Consider the following 9222-nt stretch of genomic DNA (forward strand, 5'->3'; position numbering starts at 1 on the left):
GGTTAGGAGGCCGGGGACGGAGGTGCTGGCAGGCGGCCGCCGAAAAAGCAGCCGCCCCGCACCTCCACCTTAACTTGCGCCACTGCCAGCACAGCAAGGCCCCATGAACCGGGCGCAACTGCGCCGTTCGCTACCAAATATCGCGAACGGGGCACGAATGGGGCGCTGCGCACACCGATGACGTCATCGGTGGCGGCGCAGCGCAAATGCCTAACGCCACCATTAGCGCCCCTACTGAATATCGCGGGAGACGCAGCCAGTGGCGCTACAGCCACTGACTGCCTCTTTAGGCGCTAACAGGTGGCGCTACTCACCCAATTTCTCCCCCAACGACTTCAGAAGGGTGTGGGAGGGAAATTTTAAGAAATGTTAGTGGATTCACTACTTTCCAGAACTTAAGATCAAAGCTTTCTTGTACATGTACAGCAAGAGTAAAACTAGGCAGAGACCAAAACATTTTCCAAACCCTGCAACTCAATAGGTATTAAAGAACTACTCATTAATTAGTTTATCGATTTATTTTTACAAATAAATACGTGTATTTTCGTGAGATCTCAAACATCATTCTGACACTCATTGGGAACAGAGGGAATGCATTAAGTTACTGTTCCTCTTAATTGTCTAACCTGTCTTTTATGTCTCTCTATATATATCTATACTAAGGATATTTTATTGTGAATAGTTTGTAACATTAAGTGCAGTGCTGTAAATCAGGAGATGTTTGAGGGATCTCTGAAGTAATGGTAGGTAAATGTCTCAGATACATCAAAGAGTAGTCATAGGAACATATGTAGGCCATTAAGCCCCTCAAGCCTATTCCGCCATTCAGTTAGATCATGGCTGATATATGCCTTAACTCCATTTACCCGCTTTGGTTCCATATCCCTTAATACCCTTGCCTAACAAAAATCTATCTCAGTTTTGAAATTTTCAATTGTCCTAGTCTCAACAGCTTTTTGGGGAAGAGAGTTCCAGACTTCTAATACCCTTTGTGTGAATAAGTGCTTCCTGACTTCACCCCTGAACGACTTAGCTCTAATTTTAAAGTTAGGCACCCTTGTTATGGTCTCCCTCACCAGAGGAAATAGTTTCTCTCTATCTATCCTATCAAAATCTTTAATCATCTTAAACACCTCAATCAGGTCACCCCTTAATCTTCTATACTCAAGGGAATACAAGCCTAGTCTCATAATTTAACCCTTTTAGCCCTGGTATCATTCTGGTGAATCTGCGCTGCGCCGTGGCCAATATATGCTTACTGAGGTGTTGGGCACAGAACTGAATGCAGTACTCCAGTAGTCTGATTGCAGGTGGCCAATGTGCAGTTTATTATGCAGCCTGTAACTGTCTTGATTAAATGTCTTGTAGTTGTTGAAAGTTTGATCTCTTTTCTCACTCTCCCATCAGCTCAACCTGTTTTTCCCAATTTTCTTCTGTCTATGCTCCGTGGGCCTGATAACAGTGCCTGTGTACACCAACGGTATTGATACCCTGATCGGGATTGCAATTGCACTGTCCGGAATACCAGTCTATTTCATGGGACACAGGCTGTTAAAGTTTAAATGGCCTGTTCATATCCAAAGAATTACAGGTACGTAGCAGGTTTAACAAACATTGGCATGTAATGAGCGCTTTGATTATCTCTTTGGTAACTACTGGTTTCCTTAAATCTTTTAATCCCATTAAATATGTTCACGGCATAAAATTTGCTGCAGTTACATGCTGGTAATTTCAAAAAATATGACAAGTCACCTAGTACCTTTGTGATAGCAAGTTTGAAGCCAAACTGAAGTTCTTAGTCATGCCACTGGGGGAAAATAGCTGGTTTACAAGCAGCAGGATTCAAGGCTGAGAAACCCCCTCCCCAGCCTGCCCATCTTCAAAGGTTCACGACAAAGTTCGTGAAACAAAGTGCTTTCCTAAGACTAATGTACAACCCATCCAAGCAAAATGGATTAAATTCTAACATTCGCTCTGGCTAAAAACAATCCCTTTCTCACAAATATAAGCCATCAACTGATTCACAACAAAAAAATTGAAAGGATTTATTAGCACGTTCCCCTTAACTAATTCTCACTGCTGTTCATTAAAAGGTGGAATTAGGACTTTAGAGAGTGTGTGCATTCACTGAATAATGAGGATAGAAGTTGATTAATTGTTGCAATTTGTGCCAAATTAAGAAAACCTCCATAGTTGACACAGCTGAAATATAATAGTGTGGAATTGAGGCTATAACTACTGCCACTCAATCATGCTTTTTGCTTCCTTCTTTTCCATTAATTTTCTCTTTTCCCCATCTCGTAAGGGCATTTACCATTTACTTCGAAAGAATTTTACAGCATAATCCACACTCTGGTATCTTGACCAAGTAGCTATTTGTCACCCGTGAGCATGGAATGTCAGCTGCAAGGAGCATCACATTCGAGTCTAATCCTGTTCTTGTCTCACATAGAATTAAAACAGCTTGCAATTATATTGCACCTTTAACATAGAAAAATGTCCTAAAGGTGCTTCATAAGAACATAAGAAATAGGAGCAGGAATAGGCCAGTTGGCCCCTCGAGCCTGCTCCGCCATTCAATAAGATCATGGCTGATCTTGGGCTCAAAGCCACCTCCCAGCCCGCTCCCCATAACCCTTCACTCCCTTATCTTGCAAAAATGTGTCTATTTCCACTTTAAATGTATTTAATGACCCAGCCTCCACAACTCTCTGGGGCAGAGAATTCCACAAATTTACGACCCTCTGAGAGAAGAAGTTCCTCCTCATCTCAGTTCTAAAAGGGCGACCCTTTATTCTGAGACTGTGCCCGAGTTCTAGATTTCCCCATGAGGGGAAACATCCTCTCTGCATCTATCCTGTCGAGTCCCCTCAGTATCTTATATGTTTCGATAAGATCACCTCTCATTCTTCTAAATTCCAATGAGTATAGGCCCAGCCTGCTCAACCTTTCCTCATAAGTCAAACCCCTCATCTCTGGAATTAACCTAGTGAATCGTCTCTGAACTGCTTCCAATGCAAGTATATCCTTCCTTAAATAAGGAGACCAAATCTGTACGCAGTACTCAAGGTGTGGTCTCACCAATACCTTGTACAGTTGTAGCAGGACTTCCCTGCTTTTATACTCCAACCCCCTTGAAATAAAGGCCAACATTCCATTTGCCTTTTTGATTACTTACTGTACCTGCATGCTAACTTTTTGTGTTTCATGCACAAGGACCCCCAGGTCCCTCTGAACTGTAGCATTTTGTAATCTCTCTCCATTTAAATAATAGTTTGCTTTTTTATTTTTCCTGCCAAAGTGGATAACCTCGTACTTTCCCACATTATACTCCATCTGCCAAATGTTTGCCCACTCACCTTAGCCTGTCTATATCCCTTTGCAGATTCTTTGCGTCCTCTGCACAACTTGCTTTCCCACCCATCTTTGTATCATCCGCAAACTTGGCTACACTACACTCGATCCCTTCATCCAAGTCATTAATGTAGATTGTAAATAGTTGAGGCCCCAGCACCGATCCTTGTGGCACCCCACTAGTTACCATTTGCCAACCAGAAAATGACCCATTTATCCCGACTCTCCGTTTTCTGTTAGTTAGCCAATCCTCTATCCATGCTAATATATTACCCCCAACTCCGTGAGCTCTTATCTTATGCAGTAACCTTTTATGTGGCACCTTATCGAATGCCTTCTGGAAATCCAAATACACCACATCCACTGGCTCACCATTGTCCACCCTGCTTGTTACATCCTTAAAGAACTCCAGCAAATTTGTTAAACATGATTTCCCTTTCATAAAACCATGATGACTCTGCTTGACTGCAGTATGTTTTTCTAAATGCCCTGCTACTGCTTCCTTAATGAAGGACTCCAGCATTTTCCCAACGACAGATTGGTATTCATAGAAGCGTATTTAAAAAAAATGGACACTGAGCCAAAAGAGGAAATATTAGGAGGGGCAACCAAAAACTTGCTCAAAGAGAGGGTTTTAAAGGAGATGGAGAGGTTTAAGGAATAAATTCCAGTGCATGGGACCTTGATGGCTGAAGGCATGGCTGCGGGGGCAGCGGGAGAAGCCAGAGTCAGAGGAGTTTTGTGGGGTTGTAGGACTGGAGGAGATTAGAGATAGAGAAGGGGGATGAGGCAATGAAGTTGTTAAACACGAGGATGGGAATTTTAAATTTGAGCAGATAATTTGGTTCCTTTTCCTATTTTTGGGTCCTGAATGAGAACTACTCTTTTTCTCCACAGCTGATATGACTAAATGCATACAGCTGCTCTTTTACTGTGTCCTAGTAGACAAGGATAACTTAGAGCTGGAAGGAGAGCTGAATATTGGCCTACCGAAATGACAAGAAAATCACCAACAGCATCTCTTGAAAACATCTGCAATATTTGAGGTTGATGCTATCAGACTGAATAAATTGATCAGTGTTAAATCTGTGAATTTCTATACTTCCATGTATTTTACACTGCAGACTACGTGGTGAGGGATTTTATTCTGCTCTCCAAGCTAATCTTAATTACTGTATAAGCAGTTCATTTTACTTTAGCAACATTCCAAAAACATTCAATTAATATTTTCTAAAACCATATATTAAGAAAGTCCGGGAGGCTTACCTGTTGCAGGGTTCATTGGGGAGAAGACTGTAGACTATGGGTAAGTGTAAGCCAGGTATTTAATATTCTCGTATTTCTAAGGTAGCAGTAGGTCACCCTATCCCTAACAGGGTTCTGAGTTATAAGGAAAAGTTGCAGCCGCCATACGGAGTGTTATTCAATAGTTTTGAATCCTGTGTACTGGAACTTGGATTGGAGTTTTTTATTGCCCAACTGTTTTTGCTAGGATATCTGTCCTGTACAACTTTTTCCACTTTCACTAGTGATACAGTACTGTTTCCAAAAGTTTCCTTTGTTTGTAATATGTTGACTTACGCTGCATTTACCTTATAGCACTGCCAGTGTTGGCAGCCCCAAGTTCAGCAGTAGCACTGTAAATGAAATAGCACTACAGCCTCCGCAAGAACAGGGGTAATAGTGCCACAGCAACAAGGTAACCGTTGCTGCCAGCAATTTCAGCTGCCATCTTTCTGGCTGCTCTTGCAGTTCAGAGATTTGATTTCCCACTTGCTGGTCTACATGGTCCTTTCCTTGTGATTGGTGAAAATCCAGCACTTAAAAAATAAAATAAAGCTACAGCTTGAGACTGTTGCTGCTTTGGAATGTGCTCTGCAATGTAAATGGCTGAATTCTACAGAAAAGGAACCAAGCCTATTACAGAACTTCTTTAATGAAGTAGTTCTTTAATATAAGCATGGTATAAAACTGAGCTGTAATTTTGTTACGTGAGATGACAATGCATACAGTACTTTTGCAGAACTTCACAAAAACTATTCACCCTGAACCACCTCCATCTCAATTTTCGTAGATGTCCTGGTTTCTGTCAGCCACAAGCACTCATATTAAAAAGAATAGGGTTGGGACCAGAGAAAAATATTTTGGTATAGTTTGACTACTCCGTTGAGTATTTTTACTTTGTTTGTCGTTTTGTGAGTACATTAAAGTCACATTGTACACCACTTCAAATTGTATAACACAAAAGTATGAATTGACTGTTACTAAATACATAACTCCCTAGATTGATTTTTATTATAAGACAGAATGTACCCTTAATTTGTTGGCCTGAATAATTTTAATTTTAGTGAGAGACATTAGAACTACTCTGAATTTCCACAGTACACCATTTTGTACATGGTGGGTCTGTATTTTATTCCTTTCTAAAAAGTTTATTTTTTCCATAACAACAGTAGAAAAAATGCTGTTAAAAGAAATGAAAATTCTGAACTTACTGCTTTGGTATTCTGCTCAAATCTGAGGTACAGTTTTAGATTTAAATATAGATGTCTGTCAAAATGCACAATAAAATAAATACCTATTGAGATCATCTTCATTCTTAAAATCAAAAGCATCCTCCACGTAGGCTACCAGATTGGATGCAGGAAAATATCATTGAGGATATCCCTTTGGCCTAGAAATTGAGTGCCCTTAGCGCCGATTTTGCGGCGCTAGAGGGCCTAGCGCTGCATTTGGCGCCGGCGCCGAAATTGCCTGGGGCCCTTACGCCGCGGTAGACCGGTAGCGCTGCGCCGGCACCGATGACGTCATCGGTGTGCGCAGCGTCCCGGTTGCCATGCCGACGGGCCCCAGCGCCGAAATTCAGTTGCGGCCGCCTTGCCCGTGACAGCCGCAACTAAGACTCTGGCAACAGAGTCTTACGAGTCTTTGCGCCGGCGCATTAAAGGCCCCGCGGCGGCCGGCCGCTTTCCCGCCGGCCGCCTGGCCGCAGCTCCCTCCCCGGACCTCCCCCCCCCCCCCCCCCCCCCCGGAACAGAAGCAAGCCCGGCACTTGTCCGAGGTGCCGGGCTCATTTTTTAAAAGATTTTCGCGGCCCGCGATCGGGTGCAGGCAGCTCCTCCTTAAGGGAAGGAGGAGGCCTGCACTTCCCAAGCCTGCCGCACCGCATCGGGTGCCGCAGCGCCGGAATTGCGGCGCGAAACGGCAGTTAGCGCCGATTTACCGCCGCAAAGACCCTTCAGTAGCGCCGGCAGCCGTTTGGGCGCGGCCCTGCTGAATTTTTGGCGCGCGCAGGGGGACTTAGCGCCGGCACTAACTTCCGGCGCTAAAGCCCTGGCTAAGCCAAAACTCAATTTCTAGGCCTTTAACTATTTTGACATCTCAGATCAGAGAAATAATTCATGTGAATTACTTCCCACAGAGTTTATGAACCTGACTCACATATCCAAACAACAGTTCATTTAGACCCAAACAGCACATCCAGGACTCCCAGAGCAATATAAAAGTGGCAGAGATCCAGCAGCACAGGTCTCCACCCACTTTTCCTCTCCTTTATGCCTGCAAATAGAACACCCTCCAGAAGTACCAGAGAGGAGAATTGACCCCTATCTTTCCATAGCTAAAGGGTAATCCTCGACAGCTTGTGAACGACTCATCCGAAAGACGGCACCTCCAGCAGTGCAGTGCTCCCTCTACTGCACTGGAGTATCAGCCTAGATTTTGTGTTTAAGTCTCTGGAGTGGGACTTGAACCGACAACCTTCTGACTCAGTGGTGAGTGTGCTACAAACTGAGCCACAGCTGACGTGAATTTCCACATTTTACCTGTAATTGAAAAATTGCTGGCAAGCGACCATCTATTGTGGTTAGTGGTTTACTAATGTCCTTTAGGGAAGGTAATCTGCCACCCTTACCTGGTCTGGCCAATATGTGACTTCAGACCTACAGCAATGTGGTTGACTCTTAACTGCCTAGCAAGCCAGTCAGTTGTCTTACCACCACCTTCTCATGGGCAATTAGGGATGGCAATAAATGCTGGCCTTGCCAGCAATGCCCACGTCCCATGAACGAATAAAAAACAAACTTTGCAGTTTACAAGAAACTTTGTGATATCCGGCACCGACGGGACCGGCGTGTTGCCGATCTATCAAAACTGCCGGACATACAAAGTTAATGTTGAAGCATACGGAGGTTTTCATCTCCGTATCTGACAACAAACACTGTTGCTTAGCAACAGCTTCTAAAGAGTCGGCTGCAGCTGCAAGCGTCTCTAGCTGAAGCTGTTGCTATAGCTACAGACCTTGCAGTGACTGACTGGGGAAAAAAAAGAACGAGAACTAAAAAAACTTATAGAAAACGGCTCCTGATTTTTGCCGTTAGATCGAGTATTCCGGACATACAACCTCCGGATAAACCAAAGTTTCCTGTATCTCACATATTTGGCATTATAACTAACTGATCTATCACCATCCACATTGCACTTGGAATAGTTCACTGTTGGGAGCAAAGAAAATCAAGTCAGGGACAGGGCTAAGGCTGACAAATCTGCAAAGTTCCTTGATACAGCTATTCAATATAAATCACATTTGGTCAAAGGATTGAACTATACGGTTAAGGATCTACCACTTGTTCTACTAATATGAATCCTCAGATTCCCACTGTGGCTTAGAAAGTGCCTCTTGAATGATGAGCAACTGTGAGGAAACAATGAATAATGAAACAGTGACAGAGTATTCTGCCATAATATGGCACATGGAATGGCTTAGAAGAAGAGCAAAAGTAAAGGGTTGCAGGTCTGCCAGGGATGGTTTCAGTGCAAGAAGTAGAGAAGTCAGTTAACTAACCACCTTGACATGCATAATTTAAAAGTGGACACTATCCAAGAATTTTCCTCCAATTGTATAAAAGGACTCAAACTATACTATGTAAAGGAAACAAGAAATACTAAATAATATTGGGGAAGATTTACTTTGTCACTCAACACCTCTGCGCTATAGTTAAAATATGAACCAAATTAGCATGATTCAATCTTTGAGCATTCTTTCCCACTACTGTTTAAGACAGATTTGCCTCGGCCTTCCACTCCTGTCCTTCCTCCTTGATCGGGGTCCATCGCCTGTGGAGTGGGATTTCCACCCATTCCAGAGATACACCGCTGTCCCCAGCTATAATTCTGGCTCCAGATTCATTTACTGCAATAGATGGCTCACCAACTTCAGCCAGGAAGTCATGCCAGTGGGGAGTGGGACTTGCTGTTGCAGGCCTGGGTGGGGATGGGGGGGCAGGGGAACAGAAATAGGTCAAGTCTGCAGGAGGATGGCAAAGACACCAGACTGTCCAGAACCTTTTAGCAGTTCTCAGGAAGTATCAACTGTGAGGAAATCAAGAACTCCAAGATGATAATTTAGAACCAGCACATGAAAAGGTCAGGTAATTGATACTCACATGCAGTCACTCCCAAACTTCTAAAAATACGCTCCTCTGCAATCTTCTAGAGATTCAATTTAAAATGCAACTTGTCTGCCCTTTCTTTTACTGTATCATGTCTACAATTGCTTTTTCCCATCTCTAACATTGCTCACTTATGGTCAAATTCATTCTTCTGACTATCAGACCAAGGTAAGGAACAACGCTGACATAAATGGTCAGGGAACAAATACAATTATAAAATAGAAGTATAAAAGGACTGATAAAAATAAAGTAAAAGGAACAACTACTAAAGATGAATTAAACTGCCTGTACAGCAAAGTACACAGCAATAAAACCAGATGTAGTCGGAATAACTGAAACATGGCTACATAAAAAACAGGATTGGCAACTAAATATTGCAGGTTATGACATAATCAGAAAGGATAAGGAAGGAAGGGAA

The 9222-nt window shown here is 43.1% G+C and overlaps 1 pseudogene across 1 annotated transcript in view; it reads left to right on the forward strand.

Annotated features, from left to right (window-relative positions):
- LOC147116289 (Y+L amino acid transporter 2-like) overlaps positions 1–5939 on the forward strand; it is a 75677-nt pseudogene extending 69738 nt beyond the window's left edge. Inside the window, exons 10-11 of the transcript XR_015078772.1 lie at positions 1408–1591; positions 4252–5939. The product of XR_015078772.1 is annotated as a Y+L amino acid transporter 2-like (transcript). The remainder of the gene's footprint in view (positions 1–1407; positions 1592–4251) is intronic.
- Positions 5940–9222: the final 3283 nt, after the last annotated feature.

The sequence above is a fragment of the Somniosus microcephalus genome, chromosome 6 (assembly GCF_052327205.1).
Source record: "Somniosus microcephalus isolate GS21.2 chromosome 6, FLI_Smic_1.0, whole genome shotgun sequence".
Classification (NCBI taxonomy): Eukaryota; Metazoa; Chordata; class Chondrichthyes; order Squaliformes; family Somniosidae; genus Somniosus; species Somniosus microcephalus.